The sequence below is a fragment of the Theobroma cacao genome, chromosome 9, assembly GCF_053813885.1.
Source record: "Theobroma cacao isolate CCN51 chromosome 9, ASM5381388v1, whole genome shotgun sequence".
Classification (NCBI taxonomy): Eukaryota; Viridiplantae; Streptophyta; class Magnoliopsida; order Malvales; family Malvaceae; genus Theobroma; species Theobroma cacao.
The window spans coordinates 31,157,415-31,167,850 of record NC_142647.1 but is presented as its reverse complement, the minus strand read 5'-3'; the positions used below and the strand labels follow the sequence as shown (position 1 = coordinate 31,167,850).

General features: G+C 35.6%; 1 pseudogene; it reads right to left on the bottom strand.

Moving 5' to 3' along the window:
- Window positions 1-1,019: 1,019 nt before the first annotated feature.
- On the bottom strand, window positions 1,020-1,709 carry LOC148760843 (secreted RxLR effector protein 161 pseudogene; annotated as a pseudogene).
- Window positions 1,710-10,436: the final 8,727 nt, after the last annotated feature.

The window sequence follows — 10,436 nt, the reverse complement described above, 5'->3', positions numbered from 1 at the left end:
TTATTCTTAATCTCATTAAAAATAATTCAAGCTTATTAACCATGAAATCACTCCACCATAAATTCATGGTTGCACTATTGGATTAACTATAATTACAAGAAATAATTCAATATTTGATATTAATTATTAGTAGTCCAATTGCAAGCCTTATATTGTGAACCCTCATAACCATCCAATGTCAAAAGGTGAAATTACCGTTTTACCTTTTATGTCAATTTTGTCCCCTAGTCTCAAATTTCATCTAATTAGTGATTCAATACTCTAAATCTAATCTTTTGAGTATCCAAATGTGATGAGTAGCTAATTCATCAATCCACTAGGCCTAGATTAATCACCAATCTTCTTGAAATCACTAGAAGTGATGTCAATGTTATGAACTTCATCATCTCAATTATAATCCCAAAATACGGAGTCTAGATCAACGCTTTATGATGATCATGTTCATGATAAATCAAAGATTATAAGGAGACTAAACATGAGTCCACTATCCATCAGGATTTTGGTTCTACTATAAGTAATTGCATAAGTGCGAAATCAAGATTTAGGTAATGGTAAAACTTAAATTTGATTTTCACATGATTCCAGTGCATGTTATAGTGTCATTACTCGAAGTTAACCATTTCAATGATTTAAGACTCATCATTCCCTTGAAATGAATCACATTCGTTTCGTTGAAAGTAATCTAGACATTACAGCCTTAACATAATAAAGTGACCAGCTTTATTATATGGTTGTGAACAATTTTTAGATTCAATTAAAATACATGTCTCTTATGTATGACTTTTCAAACAAATATATTTTAATATCTCAATAGAATCTTGGTACCTTAATAACTAGATAATAAATGCTTACTGAAACAAACTCTTCATCTTATTATCAAAATGTACTTTCATTATAAATAAATTTAATGAATTTAAGCATGAGAATATATTTGCTTTCCAAGGCACCATATTCTCAAAATTCCTAACAATCTCTCACTTGCCCTAAAGCAAGTATGACATATCCCTCATTCCAAGACCTTATAAGTGACCATCGAAACTCTTTTGTGTTAGAGTCTTTGTGAATGGATCGGTGAGGTTTTGCTCTGTTGGAATTTTTTTCACAAGTACTTCTCCACGTTGTATGATCTCTCGAATGAGATGATACTTTCTTTCAATATGTTTTGCTACTTTATGATTCTGCGGTTCTTTTAAGTTAGCCACTACTCCACTGTTATCACAATAGAGTGTAATAGGCTTCTCCGCATCTGGAATTACTTCAAGGTCCATAAGGAACTTACAGAGCCATACAACTTCCTTTGCTGCTTCACAAGCCGCAACATACTCTACTTCCATAGTAGAGTCTGCAATACAAGATTGCTTTACACTCCTCCAAACTATGGCTCCTCCTCTAATGGTGAAAGCAGATCCTAATGTTGATTTTCTAGAATCAACATCAGACTGAAAATCCAAATCAGTGTACCCTGTCGCTACAAGGTCACTTCCAGAATATACAAGCATGTAATTCTTCGTTCTACGAAGATATTTAAAAATGCACTTGACTGCAGTCCAGTGCTCCACGCCTGAGTTTGATTGAAATCTGCTAACCAATCCAATTGCATAGCAAATATCTAGCCTAGTGCATAACATAGCATACATGAGACTTCCAACGGCAGATGCATATGGAATCCGTCTCATGTATTCAACTTCTTCTGGAGTTTTAGGTGACATTTCCTTAGAAGTTTGATTCCATGTCTAGAGGGCATAAAACCCTTTTTGGAATCTTGCATAGCAAACTTGGCCAAAATCTTTTCTATGTAGGATGCTTGAGATAATGCTATCTGTTTGTTCTTATGATACCTTATAAGTTTGATCCCTAGAACATAGCTAGCTTCTCCCAAATCTTTCATATTGAATTGATGGTTCAACCAAACTTTAACTGTTGATAACATTCCTATATCATTCCCAATGAGTAGAATGTCATCAACATAAAGGACTAGGAAAACAACCTTTTTATCTTATATCCTTTTATAGACACAGGGTTCATCAACATTTTGCTGGAAATCGTATGATTTGATAACAGTATCAAATCTTATGTTCCAAGACCTAGATGCTTGCTTAAGTCCAAAAATGGACCTGTGCAATTCACAAACCTTATGCTCGTTACCCTTTTTAATGAAACCTTCTGGTTGAGCCATATAAATGCACTCTTCAAGATCTCTATTTAAAAATGCGATCTTGACATCCATTTGCCATATCTCATAATCAAGATGTACGGCTATGGATAAAAGGATCCTAATGGATTTAAGCATAGCAACTGGCGAGAAGGTTTCCTCATAGTCAATCCCTTCTTTTTGGGTAAAACCTTTGGCCACTAGTCTAGCCTTGAAGGTCTTTACCTTCCCATCCCTTCCTCTTTTTCTCTTGCAAATCCATTTGCACCCTCTAGGTTTTACCCCTTTAGGTGGATCTACTAAAGTTCTGACTTTATTATAATCCATGGAGTCTAACTCAGATTTCATTGCCTTATGCCATTCTTCAGCATCAACATCATTAATAGCTTCCTTATATGTAATAGGATCATATTCATGTTCGTTTGAGAGTGCAATCATGTTTTCTGCCAGACCCATGTATCTTTTTGGTTGTCTCGTAACCCTCCCACTACGTTGAGGCACCGCTATTTGATGTTCAGGTTGTGTTTCTGTTTCAACCCTTGAATCAGACTCTGTTATGACATATTCAGAATTAACTCTTAAATTTGAAGGATCAGACAATTCTTCTAAGACAATTTCACTTCTAGGTTTGTGATTTCTCACAAACTCTTCCTCTAAGAAAATGGCATTCATACTAACAAAAACTATCTTATCTTGAGAACTATAGAAGTAATAACCTCTTGTTCCCTTTGGATATCCTACAAACAAGCACACCTCAGTCTTTGGCTCCATCTTTGTGGACTCTGGCTTTAAAACATGTGCAGGACATCCCCAAGTTCGTAAATGACGTATAGATGATTTACACCCTGTCCACAACTCCCTTGGTGTCTTAGGCACAGACTTAGATGGAGCAAAATTGAGCATGTACTGAGCAGTTTGCATACAATATCCCCAGAATGAGATTAGAAGGTTAGTATAGGACATCATTGATCTAACCATTTCTAAAAGAATTATATTTCTTCTTTCAGCTACACCATTATGTTGAGGTGTTCTTGGTGTTGACAAGTTGAAAATTATCCCATTGTTAGTGAAATATTGCTGAAATTCATCTGATAAATACTCACCTCCCCGATCTGATCGAAGTTGTTTCAATGGCTTGCCTAGTTGCTTTTCAACTTCGGCTTTAAATTCTTTGAACTTTTCAAAGGATTCACTTTTTTTGCGCATTAAATACACAAAGCCATGTCTCGAGTAATCATCAATAAAAGTTATGAAATATTCAAAACCTCCTCTAGCTTCTACGTTCATTGGTCCACACACATCTGTGTGCACCAAGTCTAGAACGTTTGGCATTCTGTTACCTTTTGCCTTGAAATGCCCTTTAGTCATTTTAGCTTCAATACAAGACTCACATACTGGCAAAGGACACTCAACCATGTCTGGTAAAGTACCATCCTTTATAAGCCTATTGAGTCTATTTTGATTGATATGACCTAAACGCAGATGCCAAAGATAATTTGGATTTATACTAGATTCTTTGACTTTTTCAGTTTCAAATCATATTGCTTCTATAACATTTGTAGAATAAGTCGTAGGCTCAAGGAAATAAAGATTATATCTTACAATTCCATAACAAATAAAATCTTTATTCAAAGAAATAGTGAGTGTCTCACTAAAATAAACTGAATATCTAGACTTTATTAGACAAAAGATAGAAATTAAATTTCTATAAGTCTCTGGAATGTAATAAACATTTTCCAAAACTAAGCTATGACCATAAGGAAATTGAAGAATAATTGTAAGACCTTGACCTTTATAGACAAGTAAAGGGAAGTATACGCGATATCCCTAATCAAGGGTAATTTCGTCATTTCCTTAGTAACCCCATAAAAGTAAGATTTTTAAATAATATTATGGCCCAAGTAGGCCTAAGGCATAAATGGATGGTGAAATTAGGGGTAAAATGGAAAGGAAACCAAAATTTTGATGATTTTCACGGCAGGGGCAAAATGGTCATTTTTCACCTCGAGTTAGAATTTTAAGTTTTCATGAACTTGAGCATGTCTAGACCATTATGGACCTTATCCCAGTGTCAAAAGAGCAAAAAGATTGCATAAAAGATTGGAAGAGAATAAACTAATTTGTGGAGGGGTAAATTGGTAATTTCAAGGGAATGGATAAGATTGGTTATAAATATCTTTTTTTCAGCAGCTTCTTCTCCCATTTTCCAGCAACTTGTTTTATTCTTTTTCTTCCATCTAACGTTGCTTCCAACCTCCATGGGAGCTTGATATGCAGCTTGCATAATTTTCTCTCTCTAGCTCTAGTTTTCATACCTTTGTACCCTTTTGACTAGAACCCTTGTATTCTTCCACTCTCTCTCCTTAAAACCCTTGAAAAATCTTATTTCTATACTTTCTCTCACTAGCTGTGTCACGACCCGGTACTCCCCTCGAGCCCGTGACAACCGTCGCGGTGTCCCGGTAGACACTTATTGCCCGAAATGTCAACCCGAAACCCCATAAGGCTTTACTATCAGTTTCTCATTTCCCTTGTGAGCAACCATTGTCAAATATCGTGTTCTAAAAGATTTTAAGCTATTTTCAACTTAAAACAAATAAAATATTAATTTTTTTATCTCATAGGGGTATTTTGGTCATTTTTTTCAAATTTTTCGAAACTAGCTAAAATGTAATATACAAGTACAAAACACATAATTCATATTCAAACTGAGTTTAAAAGTCCAAAATCTTCATTTAAAACCAAATTATGGTTATTTGAATATAATAAGAAAATAAAAAAAATATTAAGTAAAATATTCTATTTTCTTATAAAACAATATTTATAGACTTATACGTAAATAATTTTTGTAGCGTAAAAGCTACATAAATTTATACATACTGTAATACAGTAAGCCAAAATATTTAATTTAATTTACAATAACAAGAGGGTCCCCGAATAAACAAAAGTAAAGAGGACTGTGAACCTACGGTTTAGAAAATACAGATCCAACGGTAGTCCTCGATGAGATTAGCTATCTACAGTCTATACTGAACCTGAAATGGATGGAAAGGACGGTGGTGAGATTATAAAATCCCAATGAGTAAACAGACATCATCATAAACATCTAGAGTTGAGTACATGGAGACAATAAAGTAAATCATCATAAACTGGGTTATAGCATTAGAACACATTTCGTTCAAAATACGTAAAGAGGCTTATGAATCTCATAAAAACTAGGCTTGTGCCATAAATCCATTTTCGGGGACACCTTGGCCGAGGCATCCTAACGAGACGCCAAGGCTATTAAAATTCACATTTCACATAAATCATGTTTTTGTTTTGAAAACATAGCCGTTCCTTGGCGTTGGCTGAGTTCCCACTCACGTGGTGGTTCGGCGTGAAGTTAACCCTAAGCTTTACCCCAAGAGATACCCTACGTGCCTCATCGTTCGAGGTAAGAATATAATGGGATTTACCGTTCCCCTCTAAAAGGCTGGTCCACAGAAACCCCCTACTGCAGTGATTAATTAATATATAATCCACCATACAATAAAACTCAATAACATGATATGGCAATTTTGTAATTCGCAGTCTTTCAAGGTAACCAAACAATTCGTATTTCAATACAATTGCCAACTAGCCAATCATGCCCGATTTATCATAACCCAATCAATTTAAACAATCAAATTGCCACAATTAACAGTCTCCGTGTACTCTATTTTTTAAAATCACTATTAATTTCAAAACAATTTATAATTTAATTTCATTGGAACACCTTTATTTATAAAACATGAAAATTTACCTTTCTAAATCCATTTTTCCATAGAATTAATGAAATCATCTAAAAATCACCCTAGATAATTAAAATGACAGTAAGTTTACTCACAATGTCTAGAATGCAGACTTTCGAAGCACTCTATCTACTGGTCCTCGGATGCAATTTTCTTGCCTTTATCGGAGGACTCATCACCTTGACACAGTACAAAATTGATAAATTCACCAAATGGGTACTAAATTGAAATTAAACTAATTTTGACTACTAATGCATAATATGGAATGCAAAAATGCACTAGTAACTATCTAAACTCGGTATTGGCCTAATTCGTCTTATCACCCGATTAAATTACTAACGCGTCCAATTAAATCCCAAATTACTCCAAATTGTTCAAATTCTTTTCCAAGATCTTAATTCACCAAATTCAAATCATATAACTTAAAATTTGGCAAAACTATCTTCACTTTTCTTAAAATTTTTGGCCAATAATGGTGCATTAACACCGGGATTTTTCTTACTACTTTTCCACACCATAATTCATCATTTTATAACCAATTCTCCTAGAATAAAAATCAAATTCATCCTCACTCAACACATGGTAAATTCGGCCATTAATGGTTGTTTCTAAATATGCTAAACTAACTAAAAACACTAAGATAACTTAAAATCAAATCAATCCAACAACTTTCTCTCTCCTAACCCATTTTGATCAGCCAACAATTCATCATAAAAACATGTAATTTAAGCATGAAAAATAAGGAGAAATGCTTAAGGAAAGTAGATTTCAAGCTTAAGTTGAAAAATCCTACCTTTTTCACTTGTTTTCCTTGATTTTCCACACTTTTTCTCTTGAAATTCCTCACCTAGGGTTTATTCTTCCTTTCTTTCCCTCTCTTCCTTGCTTGGCCGAATATTTGGAGAGTAATGGGCTGATTTATGCTGATTTTTAAGTTAAATAATAAATTATCCTAAGCTTGACACATGGCATTTTCTTATTGGTCTATTTTTAAAATTTTAAAAATTTAAACATTTTATCTCCACCACATGATTAGTCAAAGGTCAAAAATGAGGATAAAGGAAAACCATGTGCTGGAAAAATATCCTGGTGGTGGAAAATTACAATTTTGCCCCTTAGGTGGCAAAATTACCATTTTACCCCTATACTCTAAATTATACCAAAATTAAAATTTTCCACTTCTAAACCTCAAATCATACTCCAATACTCAAATCATACTCCAATAAGTCAAATGGGGCCAAAAAATCTTTTCTAAAATTTCCACTTTGTCCCCAGGTGGTAAATGACCATTTTACCCCTAGATAGTGAAAATTTCGGTTTGACTCCAAATTGATCCTTAAACTCCGAATTACCATTTTGAGTCATCCATGGAATGTGAAGCTCTTAATCTCACCTTAAAATTCTTATTTGATCTAGTTCGAGGATTAAATCAACTTTGTTGCACCTCTAGGTACAATACCGACTTTTGTAAATTTTTCGGGACTCTCCTAGCATGCAATCATGCTATCATCACATGTATGTCATGATGAGTATTTTATAAGGTCAGGCTTTACAACACTACCCCCCTTAAAATAAAATTTTGACCTCAAAATTTCACTTACCGGATTCCAAGAAAAGATGTGGATATTGGTTCCTCATCTTGTGCTCGACTTCCCACGTGATTTCTTCCGTTCGAGTATTTTTCCACAATACTTTCACCATTGGAATGCTCTTGTTCCTCAGCACTCGATCCTTTCAATCTAGAATATGTACCGGTTGCACCTCGAACTTTAAATCTTCATGCAACTCAATTGGAGGTGTCTCTAGAATATGAGAAGGATCAGGAACATACTTTTTCAACATCGAGACGTGGAAGACATTATGAATCCGATTTAACTCTGGGTGTAATTCAAGTCTATAAGCCACTGGCTCAATCCTTTCAATAATACAAAAAGGTCCAACGTATCTCGGATTAAGCTTTCCCCTCTTCATAAATTGAATTACACCTTCCATTATCCAATAAATACCATAAATTATCATAACAGTTTAATCAAATAAGATTTAATACTTCAAAATTTTCAAATTATTACCTTTCCAAGGAGAAACCTTAAGAAAAACTTTATCGTCGACTTCAAACTCCAAATCTTTCCTTTGTTTATCAGAATAATTCTCCTACCTATCTTGAGCTGTCTTTAACCGCTCTCGGATAACCTTGACCTTGTCATTTGTCAAATCAATCAATTCCACATTCACCAATTTCCTCTCACTTACTTCATCCCAACAGAGCAGAGTTCGGCACTTCCTTCCATACAAAGCCTCGTATGGTGCCATTCCAATACTAGACTGAAAACTATTATTATACGCGAACTCCACCAATGGCAAGTGTTTGTCCCAACTCCCTATAAAGTCAATGACACAAGCTCGTAACATATCCTCCAAGGTCTGAATAGTTCTCTCAAATTGACCATCTGTCTGTGGATGAAAGGCAGTACTAAATCTCGATTTAGTTCCGAGAGCTTTCTGAAATTTCGACCAAAATCGAGAAGTAAATCGAGGGTCTCGATCTGACACAATAAAAACTGGAACTCCGTGTAATCTCACAATCTCATCTATATAAAGTTTCGCCAGTTTCTCAATAGAATATGTGGTATGGATAGCCAAGAAATGAGCGAATTTAGTCAGTCTATCCACAATCACCCAAATAGCATCATTCCCACTTTATGTCCGCGGCAAACCCAATACAAAGTCCATAGTCATGTGTTCCCACTTCCATTCAGGAATCGGTAAAGGCTGAAGAGTACCTGACGATTTTTGATGCTCCGCCTTGATCTGTTGACATGTGAGACATTTCGCTACAAACTCTACTATGTCTCGTTTCATACCTGACCACCAATAACTTTCTTTAATAGTCTAATACATCTTGGTGCTTTCGAGATGTAATGCATAGGCAGATGAATGGACTTCTTCCATGATCGCCTGTCTCAGCTGGTTTCCCTCAGGAACACAAACTCGATCCCTAAACACCAAGACGTTATCCTCTCTGAATCTGAACTCATTGACTCCCTCATCGGTCAATTTTTGAATTTCTTTTCTTAACTCATCATCAGACCTCTGAATGTCCTTGATCTAATTGAGTAACGAAGGTCACACAATGAAGCTTGCCAATAAGGATCCATCCTCACCATTTTTCAACTGGACCCCAAGAGATTTCATCTCTAGTAATGTTGAAAAATAACAACTCTGAAGTGTTGCTAAAGACGATGAAGACTTACGACTTAAAGCATCAGCTACAACATTCACCTTTCCCGGATGATAGTCTATCACTAAGTCATAATCTTTTATCAACTTCAACCATCGCCTTTGCCTCAAATTAAGCTCCTTCTGAGTGAGCAAATATTTTAAACTCTTATGATCCGTAAATACCTGACAATGCTCACCATACAAGTAATGCCTCCAGATTTTTAAAGCAAACACCACTGCTGCTAACTCTAAATTATGGGTAGGGTAATTTGCTTCATGCCTCTTTAGTTGTCTAGAAGCATAAGCCACAACTTTTTCATCCTACATCAGTACGCACCCCAACCCCAACTTAGATCCATCACTGTACACCACAAATTCTTTTCCATTAATAGGAAGTGTTAAAACAGGAGCAGAGGTTAACTGGTTCTTTAGCTCCTGAAATCGATTCTCACAAACATCATCCCACTCAAACTTAACTCCTTTACGAGTCAAACGAGTCAAATGAGCTGCTATCAATGAAAATCCCTAAACAAATCTTCGATAATAACCGGCTAAGCCAAGGAAACTATGAATCTCTGTTACCGTTCTTGGTTGCTCCCATTGTAAGATTGCCTCAATCTTCTTGAGATCGACATAAATTCCAGCTCCGGACACCACATGTCCCAAGAAAACCACTTCCTTTAACCAGAACTCACATTTAGAGAATTTAGCATAGAGTTGTCTCTCGTGCAAAGTTTGCAACACAATGCGCAAATGGGCAGCATGTTCATCATCATTCTTCTAATAAACTAGGATGTCATCTATGAACACTTTCACAAACTTATCCAAGTATGGATGGAACACCCTGTTCATAAGATCCATAAAAATTACCGGGACATTAGTCAAACCAAACGGCATCACCAAAAACTCGTAATGCCCATAACGCGTCCTGAAGGCAGTCTTGGGTACATCTTGCTCCTTAATCCTCAACTGATAGTACCCAGATCTCAAATCAATCTTAGAGAATACCATAGCACCTCGTAATTGATCAAAAAGATCATCTATCCGGGGTAAAGGGTATTTATTCTTGATGGTCACTCGGTTCAACTGGTGGTAATCAATACACAATCGAAGAGTGACATCCTTCTTCTTGACAAATAGGACTGGTGCTCCCCAAGGAGAAATGCTAGAAGGAATGAAACCTTTATCCACCAAATCTTGCAACTGGACTTTCAGTTCCTTCAACTCTATCGGAGCCATTCTATATGGAAGGATAGAAATAGGTGCGGTACCTGGAAGTAAATCAATAGGGA